This window comes from Elephas maximus, chromosome 5 (assembly GCF_024166365.1).
Source record: "Elephas maximus indicus isolate mEleMax1 chromosome 5, mEleMax1 primary haplotype, whole genome shotgun sequence".
NCBI lineage: Eukaryota > Metazoa > Chordata > Mammalia > Proboscidea > Elephantidae > Elephas > Elephas maximus.
The window spans coordinates 131,235,876-131,250,670 of NC_064823.1; the positions used below are offsets into that span (position 1 = coordinate 131,235,876).

General features: G+C 34.6%; 1 protein-coding gene across 8 annotated transcripts in view; it reads right to left on the minus strand.

The window, feature by feature from the left end:
- The window catches only part of PCDH7 (protocadherin 7), a 486,963-nt gene that overhangs the window by 248,946 nt on the left and 223,222 nt on the right, over positions 1-14,795 (minus strand). The gene's annotated exons all lie outside the window — the stretch shown is intronic.

A 14,795-nucleotide genomic window follows, 5' to 3' on the forward strand; every position in this document is an offset into this window, starting at 1 on the left:
TGGTGATCTGCTCTCAAAAGATTATAGTCTAGGAAACCTTATGGGGCAGTTCTACTCTGTCACATGGGGTCACTATAAGTTGAAATTGACTGGACAGCACCTAACAACAACAGACACTGAGGTAACAAAGGGATATGTGATTTGCTCAAAGCTACAAACCAAAAAATAGTGATCCCACTAATCATAAGTTGAAAACTCAATTTTTCCTATTAAAAAATGTTTTAATAGGGCTAAGTATAGTGAATACAATAGGTTTTCATAAACTTTGAATATAGTAATGCAAATATAGCTCTTTGGAGGTGCTAGCTGCAAAACAAGAATAATCAATAATAACAGCTACCATGCATTAAACAGCTAGTGTTATCAGGTTTTACAGCATGATTTTACATATCTTCTTCCAGTTTAATCATCTATATTGTACAGATAACCTTACCTTCCTTAGAGAACTTTTACAAAGCAAATGAATATGTAGAATCCTCAGGTAAGCTCTAATGTTCTATAAATTATTAGCTTATTATTTTAACTGTTCCTTACTCTTTTTAGCACTTACTGTATTTAATATGGGTATTATTTCATCACACTAGTGAACCTTTTTGACAAGTAGGTTATCCACGTTACGGTATATCCTCTTTTCTGATGCTTCTCTGTTTTTCTGTGTGTGGGGCGAAGGTAGTAAATAAACCTATAATTCATTTGTCGCTGGTATTAGGGATGCTTCTTGATGACTTGGTCCTTTTAGAATCACTTCATCTTTTATGCTTGAATTCTACTGTAATTGCAACGTTCTACACTGTGCTCTGAAAACTATCTCAAATACCCCGTAAAAGTTGATTTCTACATTTATAAGTTCATTTGGTTAAATCAACGGTTTAAATGGAGATGTGTATAAGTGGTATGAATTGGCAGATTCTGTGCACATTCTGACTGGGGAATCTTTACATGGCTTGTTTTATTCCCATGAACACTTGAGAGTAACATCAGCCTTTTAGGAACTGCTCTGCTACTAGGCAGTAATTGATCTTTAATAATTGTTGATGACTATCTCTGTGACTTACTAGTGTCTGTCATTTAATACTCCTTAACAATAAATCCAGAAAAATAATATGCAGGACTATTAAAGACTAAAACCGTTTAGCTGATATAAAATAAATGTGAAACTATTAATATATTCTTTTTGTCTATGGTTTTTGCAGAATTATATTTGTTATAAATGAAGGAACATGTTCACAGTAGATAAAGACCCATGCACCACTAGCCTAGGGACATGAAAACCAAAAAGGAACTCAAAAAAGGCCAAAAAACAACTTTATGGATAAACATAAGCAAGGCTGGTGAGCATTTTTGCAGGTAAGAAAATATTCATGCATTTAATAAGTTTTATGAATACTGAAAATCTGATTTAAGATACAAAAGATAACCATAGAGTCAGAAAGAGTTTTAAAGTATCTATAAAAAATTGAACACAGTAAAGTAGTCATTCGATATAAGTTTATTAAATGCTAACTGAGAATATATGTTCATGTGTAATTGCCCAGGAACCCTCTGAGGTAGTTAGTTATTATTTTTATTAGTTACTGTCTCACTTTTATATGTGGGAGAGATATAATCAGTGCAGTGACCCAGGTTCTCTTCCTGCATGATAACTTTAGAACTAGAACTCAAGAATTTTGGATCCAATTCTTTGCAAATATACATATTATATTACGTATTACAACTCAGCATAGATTTAAGAAGGACTTTATCAAACTGCAAATTATGGAATATATTCTTCTAGAAGATACTTCAAAAAGAACAGAGAAACTTGACGGTCCAGAATGACTCAAATATAATGACTTTTGGTAGAGAAAATGAATTATTTGATCCCCCAAAAGTCATAGATCTGGTAATATAAAGGAGAAAATGTGCATAGGGGAAGGCAAAGAAACTAATTAGAATTGAGAAACTAAAGAAAATACATAAAATCCAAAGAGTCAATCTGTGGGATAGTCCTCTAATTCTCCTTCAGCAATGAAATGACTGTCAGAGAAAATCAGAACTTTTCATTAGCATAAAGAAGAGTAATGTATTTTCCACAACTAAAACAAACAAAAAAAAGACAAGAAGTTAAATAATGAAGTTTGAAGTTCTATATTTTGTGCTTTGAAATAAAATGTGGTTAATTGAGAAAGAACACACATGGGAACCTCTAAATTTATGGACAACTGATAGAACTAATTTAATAGCTACTCGATCCTCGGGACATAGATAAAACTCAGACACAGGCTCCAAAAGAACAGCATGAGGGTTTGATTTCACAAGACAGGATAAAAACTGTCTGGGGCTGAAATAAGCAAGAATTAGGTTTTAGATCTTCATTATTCTGGGAGAGAGACATGAACCAATATTTTCCAGGAATCTAGAAGTACCTCTCACAATTGAATTCTCAAAGAACCATTGAAGGCTGAAAACAATGGATTACATTGAATAAAGTGCAGTAAATGTAAGGGGAGAAATAAGGTTCTGGGTGACCACATTGTTTCCAATCACTGTTCATAAATGGTGTATGGCTAATATGACCTCTGCTGAAATAAAGGGAAAGATAAGGACGGGGCCCTAAAACTCAATTTTCCTCAAGGGTTTGTATAAATTTCAGATTGGATTTATTTTCAGTGAAAATTGTCTGAGAAATGATGACTGTAGAAATAATGATTTTAAAAAGTACCTATCAGTCTGGAAATGTTTCTTGTTTACACAGTTTTGAGTGTCAGGTGTATTGCACAGAAGAACGCTGTTATTAAGTGCCATCGAGTTGGTTCCAATTCATAGCAACCCTACGTACAACAGAACAAAACATTGCCTGGTCCTGTGCTATCCTCACAATTATTGCTGTGCTTGAGCCCACCGTTGCGGCCACTGTGTCAATCCATCTCATTGAGGGTCTTCCTCTTTATTGCTGACCCTCTACTGTCCCAAATATGATGTCCTTCTCCATGGACTGAGCCCTCCTTGTTATATAAGAATAACAGGAGGTAATTTTTCCAGGTAAACAGCAAAATTGATAAATAATTGGTGAATGCTTAGATAAAGCAAAAACACCTTACAAAATGGACTGGAAGCAAGGAAGGAAACAAAGTCTGGTTATATAAGCATGCTTAAAGTTGATAGGGAGCCCTGTAGCACAGTGGTTAAGAGCTATGGGTGCTAACCAAAAGGTCAGCAGTTCAAATCTACCACCAATGCTTGGCAACCCTATGGGGCCATTCCACTCTGTCCTATAGGGTTGCTATGAGTCGGAATCAACTCAGCAGGAAAGGGTTTGGTTTTCTTTCTTTTTTGAAAATTGATACCAAGAGAAGTATTTGCATATTAAAAGAGAAGAATATGCAAAATCCTTAAAAGATGGTCCAAAGGAGAAGAATAAACAAACAACAAAAGAAGTTAGATACTTGATTGCAGTCAGTGACCAGCACTAAAAGACATGCTAGATCTAGGGGGCCTAATAATCTGTTTTTTTCAGGAGATGGTCTCAGTCAGGGATGGGTTTGTTTCAGTAACTTCATTAGGCCTTACTAGGATCCATTGAAGAGGCCTTTCTTCTAAGCTAGCTTCTAAAAGGTACACTGATTTCCCTAGAGATGAAGGGTATCACCTTAGACAGAGGCAGGAACATTTCTATTTCTTGCATGGGATATTATCAAACCCATATTCTAGTTTTACATCAGGATCTCTTAATAGTGTTGTGTTGTGGTCACCATTCTTGGCTCTGAACAATTCTAAAGCACTAATAATGTTGTGTTTTTTGGATCTGGAAAATATTTTCCAAGTACCACCTAGAGGCCTCTTGACAGCCAGACGCCATAGACAAGGCAGCTTTGTCTTGGCACACACTGCATTTCCAGACACTCTACTCAGCCGTCCGGGACTAATAGGCAGAGCACATATGAGGCCAGGAAATGGGTATTTCTAGAGATTTTTAATAAATAAACTTATGGGTGATTCAATAGGGGTTGTACTTAAAAAAAAAAAAAAAAAAAGAGCCCTGGTGGCACAGTGGTTAAGAACTTGGCTGCTAGCCAAAAGGCTGGCAGTTTGAATTTACCAGCCACTCCTTAGAAACCCTATCGGGCAGCTGTACTCTGTCCTGTAGGGTAGCTATGAGTCAGGATCCACTTGACAGCAATGGGTATGAGTTTTTAAAATATATATATATATACACACACATATTTATTCTGTTATTGTTATTGAGAATATATACAGCAAAACATACACCAATTCAACTGTTTCTACATGTACAATTCAGTAACATTGATTACATTCTTCTAGCTGTGTATCCATTCTCACCTTCCTTTTCTGAGTTGTTCCTCCCCAGTTAACATAAACTCACTCCCCACTAAGGTTCCTATCTTGTCTTTCCAGTTGCTGCTGTTACTTTGATCCCATATAGATAGTTCTTAAAAAAGCATAATGCTAAAGGCAGACTTTTTTTTTTTTTTTTTAAACTAGGGTAGCTAAACTATTTGGTTTTTAAGACTTCAGGGGATATTTTGATCTAAGTTTTAAAGGTTATCTCAGGGCAACAGTTTCAAGGGTTCATCTATCCCCCGTGGCTCCAGGAAGTCTGGAGTCCATGACAATTCTAATGTTTGGTTTTAAGAAGACTTCAGGGGATATTCTTGGTTTAAGGTTTAAAGATTATCTCAGGGCAATAGTTTCAGGAGTTCATCTAGCCTTCATGAATCCTGAAAGTCTGGATTCCATTAGAATTTGAAATTCTGTTCTACATTTTACACCTTTTTTATTTAGAAATCATTATGTAGTAATTGGTTAGATTATTTTAGACTGGAAGACAAGTTTTATCAATACATTCCTATTCAGAATTCCTACTAAACAATAATGTACACAGAGAAAGGAGAATAAATTTATGTGACATTGATGTTTGTCTTTTCTTAGATAAAAACATCAAAAGTGACATTCTCCTGAAAAATCATCACTAGTAAGTCCTTGAACATAATATATTTGGAGATATTTTTTTCCCTTGGATAGTGTACTAGCTGTGGCAAGCATCATTGACACTGCACTTCTGCGGTGTTATGCCACATTTTGTTTACTGCTTTTGTTTTTGTTCATTTTTTAATATCAGCCTTAGTTTCCTTCATTGACCTTTTTTTTTTTTTTTATTGTTCCCTTAAATTTCCTTATTCCTTAAGATTCAATTTAGGGTACCATCTTTTCTCTGATGTCATATGCTTTGTTTGGGTTGTCTCATTTATTCCCAAGAAGTCATAATCACCAGTGTGTTAACAACTCTTAAAGCCATATTTCTGCTAATTATCTATAATCCCATATTTCAGATCTACATTCCCAACAGCCTGAAAGATATCATATATGTTTTTCAAAGGTATCTTAAGTCCAGTATATCTTAATGAGATTCATTTCCCTGAAAACATGCTGCTCTTTCTGTTTATTACTCTTTGTTCTCCACCTTACCCATATTTCTGCTTACCAAAGCCCTGTTTACCCATTCATCAAGGTTTGGTTAATATTTTTCATATCCTCAACTCATGTTCTCCTCTGGTTCTCTCAGCCCTTACCTGTCTCCATATAGTGCTGCTCATATCTTTACTTATAAATATCTAATTTTTTTTACTTGTTTTTCTCTGTCACAATATTTAAACTCCTAGAAGGCAGACAGCATGTTTCACTTACTTTTGAGTCTTTCAGAATTTGCATAGTATTAATGCTCAACAACTGTAATTAGTCACTAACCCTGGAGAAAAGGCAACATATTAAACTTTGATGTCACATAGTCCCTAACCATATGAAGCCTAGGTAAGAATTCACATATAAACCCTGCATTTCTACTCGCTCACTGAGAGATGGCAGAGATGGAACCTCACTCTAGAGTCTCACTCTCTCCAAAGACTAAGACTCTACACTGAGATTCTGTCTGCTGGTCTCAGATCCTAACTATGAGGGACCTCTACCCAGTTTGAAACTTGATTCAGTCTTTCTCTCGAGACCAATTGTAAAAGCTAAATACTTGAAGTTTAAAGATTGGGACTCTAACTAATATTGTAACTGTAATTGTTAATTCTGATTCTCTGGTTCTAAATGAATGTTGTGAGGTCTTTCTTAGTGCCTTGTCATGACTACCTTGCAATAAAGAAGTTTATGCATGACAAACCTGAGTATTTCTCTATTAATTTCTAAGGTAAAATCCTACACAACATTACTGAACTTAACCTAATGAATTCTTATAATACTCCAAATTCCCTGTTCATTGTATAGAATTTCAGCTACGGTTGCAATGACCTTTTACTATAAATGCTGGGTTGGTCAACTGTAGCCTGGTACTGAATAGAGACCCTGTGCACAATTGAATACAGGGCACTGTGGATCATAGGAATGCAACCTCAAGAAGCACAGGACTCTCAGATTCTGTATGTGTTCTCTAACTACCTCACCAACGTAAATGATGAGAATTTCTGAGCAGAAATAAAATCATAGACTTTTTATTATTATTATTAATAGAAATGAATGAGTAGAAGATTTTAAAAAGCTGGGTACTGTTTTGTTATATTTTTTTCTCTAACATTTTATATCATTTATCACAGATTTCATATAAACATAGTGTCAATCATATATGTTCATATCTTAGCAGTGAAAGTCTGCTTTAGATAAGGCACTTAAATTTGTATGTTTCAAGCATTGTTTTCATTCTTGAAAAAAACTTAGAGTTTCTGAGCAGTGATAGAAGGGATACTAAAGATAATGATACTTAATGCCAAAAAAATTCTTGCTTAAATTTATTAAAATTCATCAGAAACAAGGTTTAAAAAACAAAGCAAGCTACCGCCTGTATTTCAGATAGAAAAGGAATGTGATATAAAGAAAAATTCCTATGAGCTTAACTTGAAACCTGTAATAGTAATTAATTTTTTTTTTTTCAAGCACCACTAAAGGAATGAGTTGGTTTAACAAAAAACAAAACGAATCTAACCTAGTCAGATCTAATCTAATAATCTATTTGAATACCAGAACTGGTCTTCTGAGAAGAAATAAGAATACTTTAAGTAGTTACTTATAGGCTTTTATTAAATGTGAAAGGATGTATTTAAGTGGCATACATGTTTAGTAATTGTCCATGTTTATAAACAGCTAGAGAACAGTGAAATAAAATCAATCTGTGTTATAGATCTGGATTTACTGTCGGCTGTCAATTTCATCAATGCTAGATTCTGAAGTTTTTGAACTAATTTTGTTTAGCACACACACACACAAAAAAAAAGAGAAATAACTTGATTATAAAAAGAAAACATAAATAATTGGAATGTACTTGGCTTAACATGAAGTACCTATGACAAATTAATAATTGTTTTTAAACGATGTCAAAGATGGGTAAAGAAAGAGGGTATGAACCAAATTACATTTCAAGGCCCTTCTTTCAGCCCAAGATATTATTAATAAAATGTAAAAATATTGATTAGTGCATTTGTAATTGTTTCATCCGTGTAATATTCCTTCCCTTTCCTGTACTTCACAGGACTCTGCGCTTCTCTAATGAGCTTCCTCCTTCTCATGTTATAGTGAGTTTCCCGCAGTCAAGGATTTATCTCCACAACTTAAGAACTTCTACCTTGAAGGCAGGAATTCTTTCTTGTTTACTTAAACTTCCTCAGTCAGCCTTGTTCATATTTTATTTTCAATGCATGTTCGTTGAATTAAAGTTTTAACCACAGTTTTGTCACATGTACATAATTACCCCATGAAAAAGTGACATGAAGGGTATTCGTTTTGTTTTGCTTTACTTCTTTTTTTATTTTATAACAAGAGATTGCTTTACTTACAAAAAACACCTGCAATAGAAGATGTAAAAAAAATGAGGAGTGTTTTACCTAAAAGAAGAACATTGAGATGAGACAGCTTCTCCATAAAGCGGGCTAACCTCTGAAGCTAAGAGCACTAACTACACTTTAACAGCCAAGCTCCAGGATTTCTTTATTACACAGAAGATACTTAAAAATGTTATTGCAAGCATTTTGGTAACAAGTTTTTTTTTATGTACATAAATTTAAACAAAAATAAGAGAAAACATAGAAGTATAAACAGTCTATCACTAAATAAATAAATAAATAATACAGGATAGCCAGCATGAGGATAATATCTTAACTAAATAAGGAACTAAGCACAAAATGAATTATCCAATAAATGTAGCTGAAACTCAGCTATTAAATGCTTTGAGAGTCTGGAGGGAACTAACCCATCAGCTAACCTTCAAAACCACTTTGACATTTGATTGAGAGCTCATTCCTTCCTGAAATGTCATAAGGAATCAGAGAGTGATCTAGTTTTGAAAGACCAAATTAGAATAAGGATAATACCTACTACACATTTTATCAGTGTTAACTATTAATATTGAGATTTAAAAATCCAAGAAGGTGAGAGTCCAATAAGCATATAACTGGACATGTTTTCAGCTTGTTTTCTCTGCCATTGTGAATATTTCACAGTGGGTTCAAGGGAAATACATACCTGAAGAATGCATTCAGTTGGAACACTGAGTATAGGATGTAAATATTTAAACATTTAAAGAAGAGTGATAAGAATATAGAAAAATAGTAATGGTATCTTCTCACCTTGGGTACAAAAGAGCATAAAGATTTGGGTTGATTTGATTCCAGGAGATAGAAGAAAACCTCCTCCCATTCTAGACTATTCTATGTTTAAAAGACCATCCCTGAGTGTTAACCCTGAGTGGTATCCTAAACAAAAGGGGAAACTGGACCTGACAGAAAAACATTCAAGATGAGAATATGGTTTTTGCTAGCGATTTTAGAAACCCTCATGGTTAAGCCATAGTCTTTGTCAGACTCAACATTTTGTGAAGTCCTCATCGTTAAGTCACAGTGCTTTGTGAAATCTACCTAAATTAATACTAACAGCAATTTTTATCATTACCGTTTAAGCAGGAGTAGTAATTTCTTGGAAACCCTGGTGGTGTAGTAGTTAAGTACTACGGCTGCTAACCAAGAAGTAGACAGTTCAAGTCCGCCAGGTGGGGGCAGTTCTACTCTGTTCTATAGGGTTGCTATGAGTCGAAATCGACTCAACGGCAGTGGGTTTGGGTTTTTTTTGGGGGGGGGTTGGTAATTTCTCAACTGATATAATGAAATTGTTATTACTTTTATAATTTATTTATAAATTGTATGCTATAATCTCATTTAGTTCCTTCCACAATTGTATGATTTGTAATTGAAGAATGGAAGAGAGGTCAGGAAAGTACACTGCTAGTACCAGGGGAAACTTTTCAAGCTGATGTTATCAGATTTCGAAGCCTGTGTTTTATACCACTACACTATGGGCTGACGCATAACGATTGTGAGAATGGCTCAGGACTGGGCAGTGTTTTGTTCTGTTGTACACAGGATCACTATGAGTTGGAACCGACCCGGTGGCACCTGACAACAACAACAACACTGTATCAACAAGATGGATTGACACAGTGGCTGCCACGATGGGCTCAAACATAGCAATGATTGTGAGGATGGTTCAGGACTGGGCAGTGTTTTGTTCTGTTGTACATGGCGTCACTGTAAGCTGGAACTGACTCAAAGGTCCTTAACAACAACAACAACCGAACTGTATCTGTGACATTTCCCTTCCTCCCCTAGGTCAATGACTTCTTTAGAATCTTTCAGATTGTGTTGCTTATTTTACAATTGGAAAGCTGCTGTACCGCACACCTTTATCGGCTAAGGCTCAGCTTAGAGACTGTCTCTATAATCATATTCTCTCTATAATCACTTTGAAGAACTAGGAGGGAGTAGTGCATTCCCAAATTGGGGCATGAGAATTTCTTGTGATACTTTGGAGGTAAAGAGCCATTCCAGAGATGGCTGAAAAAGTAGCAGCTGCGTCTCAGACAGACACTGGCAACTAGAATGACGCAATAAAATGTAGAATCATTAAAATGATTCTTAGCAAGGTATGTTCATCTCTTCCTACAGGAAAAAATATGTGAGGCACTTACTTGTGTTTGAAGTATTATACTTACTCACAAGTGTGTGAGGATCTTTAAAAAGATGAAAGAGACGACCTTGCTACATAAAAGTTCACTTTAAATGAAAACTGCACAAGAACCAAAAGCAACTAGATAACAGTGAACTTACAGGAAGTCTGCTTAAAAATTGGATAGGTGGGAGAAAATTAAAGGGGAAGTCTTTTATTACCCATGCAGAAAATATGAGTTTAGTTTCCATTCTCATTGCCATTGTCCATAACAACAACAACAAAAAAATGATGACTCATTCCCCATGATATTTCAAATATTGTCATTTATTCCTGAAAGCAACATGAAAAGTCTGTGGCAGATGCAACATAGGTTCGTGATGAACTGCTGTGTGTTTTAACTCTCAAGGAGAATGTACTCGAAGCCATTTCAAAGCATTTGGAGTGAGGAGATGAGGGATTCAAAATGATTACAAAAAACACAACAATTGGGCCTATATTTTGTAGGTCTGGCAATAAAAGGAAGTTCAGAAGTAAGGAATTAAAAAATATCAATAAGTAAAATCAAGCTAATTTATTAAAGATAAGAGAAAACCAAGAGACATAAAATTAATTAGGAATTTAGAGTGGCCAGCTTTCTGACCTCATTAAACATTTTAAGAGCTGCTTTATTGCTTAACTCTTATTTTCTATTTTGACTTATTTCTATGTTGTTCTATTAGGAAAAGGTTATCTAGAGGAAAATATATATTGTCTTCTCACTTTTTTCACTCTTAATCTGACCAAAGTTTACATTTTCAAGCAAGAAAATAAATGTGCTTATTTTATTGTGAGCTATCTTAATTATAATTAATGTTTTTCAAGAGCACTGATCTCAGGGCCAGATCAGATCTACAGATGGTTGTCCCACATGCCATCGATTTGAGGGAGGCTCTAAAACGGTCTCCTACACTGGCCTGCTGTGGTGCCAACCTTTCTACCCACCTGGCCAGAAATCACACCATTTGACTCAGTCGACTCTTTGATTTATGTAATAAATGCATTATCTACTATTAGAATGCACATATGTTATGTAGGTTGAGAAGAAGGCCCTAGAATAACTTCTGCCCTGCCCACATTAAGACACATAATCAAATTCACTCACCATCTCACTAACAGACACAAAAGTTTCTTTTCTGGAAAGCAAAAGTTAGAAGAAAGATTGATGTAAACAGAGAATCACAGGTTGCTGGATCTGGGTAAGACTTCAGAGTTAATTTATTTAACTGCCTTGCAGACGATGAGAAGCAAACCCAGAAGGAGTAAGTGACCTATCCAGTGTTGATGGCAAAGCTGGCATAGAGGCCAAATGGGTAGTTCTCTGCACCTGAGCTTATTACTCTTCATATATGATCAAGGTATACATAGCCAAGGACATGCTGGCCTTGAAACTATGAGTCAGAGGGGGCTTTGAAAAGAATAAGTGAAACACAGCATGAAATCAGGGGTCAATATACATTCCAAACCCATTGCCATTGAGTTGATTCCAACTCATAGCAACCCTATAGGACAGAGTAGAACTGCCCCACATGGTTTCCAAGGGGCAGCTGGTGGATTTAAACTGTCAACCTTTTGGGTAGCAGCCATAGCTTTTAACCACTATGCCACTAGGATTTCCAACGAGACCTAAAAAAGAGACTGTTAAATCCCACTCCAAGAGCTCTAAAGACTACTTCATAATTAGGATAAAGATAAGCTCTTGCATAGTCCATATTTGCCCTCAATGTGATGGTGCTTTTAAGCCTAAACTTGGTCTTACTCAAATTCTCAATCTAGTAGACTCCAATTATTTTACCATTTCCATTATCAAAGATTTCATCAGTACTCAAGTTCCCACCATGAACTTAATAGTGTAAAATACTTTATGCTACTAAATTTAATTTAATGAAACAGCAATTAACCAGTTTCTCAATCTTCTCAAAGGATCAGCCTGAAATAATTATCATAACATTGCTAATAGTAAATTAAAGACAAATATGTTAGTGATCTCTGTCATGAGTAAATGCTTAATTAATGCAGGTTTTCTAATATTAAAAAAAAATGTTATAAGCGTCATTTTTCGTTTTCAGAGTCCCAAGGGATAAAAGCACCTTAGATTTGGAACTATGAAAATGCTGGCTCTTATTGCACATTATTAGATTCAGGTTGTAAGCAACTGTTTATTCTCTTTACAGTATAGTCTCTTTCTTAGGCTAAAAAGAAAATAAATTCTCATTCTTCATTTGGTACCAATGTGGATTGGATGATAGGGTAAAACTGGTTATAATGGGCATAATCACATAGGCCCTTTCTATGAAATTTTGTTTATTTGGCTAAAGCACAGAGGTATATCAAAGCTTCTGTAAAACATAAGTGCCTATCACTACCTATTTACTTAAATTTCTCTGTCTTTCACTTTCCCCCTGTAATACCATCTTGACAACTTTTTTTTTAATCACTAACTTAAGTTTGATTTGTATCATGACATTGGAATGCCATATGTTATTGCACTGAAAATTATTTTCTAAACTTTACAGTGAAAGTTAATGCAAAAAGTTTTGCATTATTTCACATCAGTGAAAACTGCAGGTAAATATTTGAGATAATAATAATTAGGAGCTAGGACAGCATCCAAAATGGTATTTTCATGAAAAATTCAAATGAAAATACAATACAAATCCTGCTTAAAACTTAACCAAGCAAAACACTGCAGATTACCTGGATTCCAATTAAATGTGACAAATGAACACTTGACAGGTTTCAATTCCAATGCTATTTATGTCAGAATGATCCATTAATATTGAAGATAAAGTTACCAGAATTCAAGCAATACGATTGCACTTTATGGCAAGATGAGTAGTCTGAACACCTGGACCCAATATAACTCTTACTCAGATGTCAGCTGCTACATTGGGATCACCCAAAATCCATCACATCTCCTTCTGTCATTACCTATAGATCAGGGCTAACACAAATCACAGTTAGCAGGTGACAAATGGTTATATAAACCCTGAATTTCAAATGTGTCAGTCACATGCAAAGTCAGGAAAAATCACATTCAATATGATATTCCTTGCTGTTGACGGGACTTCAAACGTGGTTATAAAAAGTAACTAAACATCTTCCTTGGGAAATGCTTCTCAGTAAAATTGTTATTCTCTTAACAAGCTCACCTGTTATGTTTTCCATGATGTGTATGTTTCCTAAAAAGTAACAGATTTGTGTCTGTGATGCATAACTATGTTTTAATTATTTATCATTTCTTTTTTTATTTTAAATGTGTTGAACCCCCATAAACTCAGAAAACAATATCAGAATATGATTCTAATGCCAAGGGTACAAAGTCCTTCCTATTAATGTAATTAACATCCAAAAAATAAAGACTTCATTATGCTTTATACTGTTTAATGTGATAATAAGCATTTTTAAAATACAAATAAAATTATATAATATCATGAAAAGGTAATCTCAGAGATAAAGATGTCCCTAAATTAATTCTGACTTCCTATGGAACTATGCTATTATAATATTTTAATACATTTTTATTATTTTGCCCAAATCATTTCAAACATATTTGCCTTAACTATATATTCATCACCACTGCAATTCATACCAAAATTCTTATACTCATTTTAAAAATTACTTTAAAATAAATAAATAGATAATAAAGTTAACTCCAAAACCACGTCAAACTCCCATCCATATAAGCATACACACAGATAAGCATGCCTTTATAGCCATAAGGCAAAATGCCATTTAAACTCTGGATAATTAATCAAAGTGTGTATCAGTCAACAGACCCTGAATCATATCTACTCACCCAGATATCTAGGTGGACAATATAATCATTTAGCATGATTAAGTTTAGCAATAATTTCACTTGGGGTAAGTTATGATATACTACCTTCTAATGATGGATTTAATATTCATAGGTAAGCTTCAAGAAAAAAAAAAAAAAACTTTGAATTTCTCCTGATTTAATATGTTCTACTTTTTTTCACTTGTGTAGCGCCACTACAGAAACTGGAATATGACCAAAAAATAAAATTAGAATGTCTTATTTCGCCTGGGGGTTGGGACAGTGGAAGCTCTCAAATCCATCCCTGGTTTTCACTAAAGATGAAAGGTGTGGGATTCTGCTCCCTTTCACATATAACCATTCTTCTTTTTTATGTTTGAAATAATAATGAAGTTAGTAAGGGCTTTATCATTCCATTACTTGAGACCAACCTGTTCCTCAGAAACTAATAATAATAATAAAACTAGTTGTCTTTGGGAATATAAACAAATATGGAAAGTTTTTATAAGTGTTATTTGTAATCTAATATTATAACTTAAAGGAAAATGCATATAAGGCAAATTGGTAATTATGAGAATCTCCTCACAACATAATAAGAATATAGAATATAGAATAATACAATTTGATTTCCTGCCTTCCACCTGCACAAAAATGAGAAAAACCTTTTACAGTACATCAGTGAGAGAGGGGATTTCTCACACTATTTACAGTCAACTCTGGAGAATAAGGAAATAATGCTTCCCTTCTTTGACTCCCTTTCAGCTCTTCCTCAAAAAAGAGTGGTTTATAGCGGTTTTCTAAAGACTTAGGGGCAGAAAAGCCGAGCAAGGTGTTTTATTGCCGTTTCCCTTCACTGACACTGAACAATTGCGATCGAAGAAATAGTTGCCTGACAAAAATGAATCGAAGAAAACAGTAACACATGCCCTTTTGCACTTGCTATTGTTTAGGAATTGTGGATTAATTTATCTTCTTTCATAGCAGTCACTAC